Below are 1617 nucleotides of genomic sequence, written 5' to 3'. Positions count from 1 at the left end.
AAGGCGAGCAGCGCGGAAGCCACGGGCCTCGACCTCCCCACCGGCACTCGCATCACTGCTTCCGCCCCCGTCCGCCCCCTCCTAAAGCGCAGGTGCGGAGCGACTCCGCCCCTCGGGTCAATGATTGGCTCGAGAGAGGAAAGGGGGCGGGCCAACAACCAGATTGCTTGACTTGCGCAGTTTCCACTACACGCGACGGTCTCTGCAGCGCCCCCTGGCGTTTCAATGAAGAAAAACCCAAGGCGGCATTGGCCACGCTCCGGTAAAGGACTAACGAGAGATTTTTATTTTGTGGTTTTTTTTGAGACAGGGTCTCACTGTGCAGTTTACGCTGGCCTTGAACTCACTATATAGCCCAGGCTGGCCTCGAACTCTCAGCGATCTCCCTGCCTCAGCCTCCTAAGTGTTGGTATTATAGACGTGTGCCATCAAGCCCCACCACAATGGACTTTTCAGCAATGTATTGATGAGAAAAGCACAGAGGTAGGCAGACCAGGTTGGAGGGGTGTTGTTACAGTACTAGCAGGAATAATGAGGTAGAGCAGGGGTGGGAAGAAGCATCATGAGAGGAGAGCAGAGGGAAAGTTGGGCACTGAAAGATCAGGTGTAATCATTTTGCCTACTATTTATTGAGGTCGCTTTGGTTTCTCTTTTTCTGTTGCTTTTTTTTTTTTGGTACCGGGAATTGAACTCCGGTCGGTGTGTTTGCGAGGCAGGAAGTGGAACTACTGAGCTAAATCCCTGGCCCTTGAGGTCGCTTTGGGAATGGAGGCATTTCAGAGTGCAACATTTGCAGGGTGTAGTGGTGCACTCCTGTAATCCCAGCACGTGGGAGGCTGAGGTAGGTAGATCACCGAGAGTTCGAGGCCAGCCTGGGCTACATGGCGAGACCTTGACTCAAACAAAAAAACAAAGACAAAAAAGGAATGTACCCCTCTCACTAGAGGGGCCAGAGTGCAGGTCAGTGGTAGAGGCTCCCACAGGCTGTGCGTGTGCAGTCAGGACTACTCCTCACATGCAAGTCACAAGACACATGACCACGCACGGTGCAGTGACTGGGAACAGCTGCTTGTTAGAGCTGCAAAGAAGCTTGGAAAGTTTGGACGCCTTCTTCCCCACCCCTCCCATTTTACAAGGGAGGAAACTGGAGCCCAAGAAGGGATCGTGCAGCCGGTTTGGGCCAAAGTGGGATCAGAACGAAACTTTGGCAGCTGTGGGATCAGTGCCTTTCTCTCCCTACTCCTGTGTCGCTCCAGGGAGAAGGCAGGGCCAGTGTGACATAGCTAAACACTTCCTCCTGCAGTGATCAGGAAATAAGGGCTTTGCACTTGTGATTGATGGAATTAAGATGCTGCTGCACTAGATTAGAGTGGGCCTAAATCCTTTGGCAGGCATGCATTGAAGGAATGCATTTTCTGTCTTTATAAGCCACCCAGTTAGTGGAAATTTATTACAGGAAATACAAAGTCATAACTGAAATATGTTAGAAAGTTGCAGCCATCAGGCAGGAGGATCACAAGTTTGAAGCTGGTATGGGCAATTTAGCGACTTAGCAAGACCCTGTCTTAAAATGAAAACATACAGAGGGCTTTTTTTTTTCTGTTTATTGTGTTTATT

The sequence above is a fragment of the Fukomys damarensis genome, unplaced genomic scaffold, assembly GCF_012274545.1.
Source record: "Fukomys damarensis isolate Sample0158 unplaced genomic scaffold, DMR_v1.0_HiC HiC_scaffold_23, whole genome shotgun sequence".
NCBI classification, from domain to species: domain Eukaryota; kingdom Metazoa; phylum Chordata; class Mammalia; order Rodentia; family Bathyergidae; genus Fukomys; species Fukomys damarensis.
Note: the sequence above shows the minus strand (reverse complement) of the source record.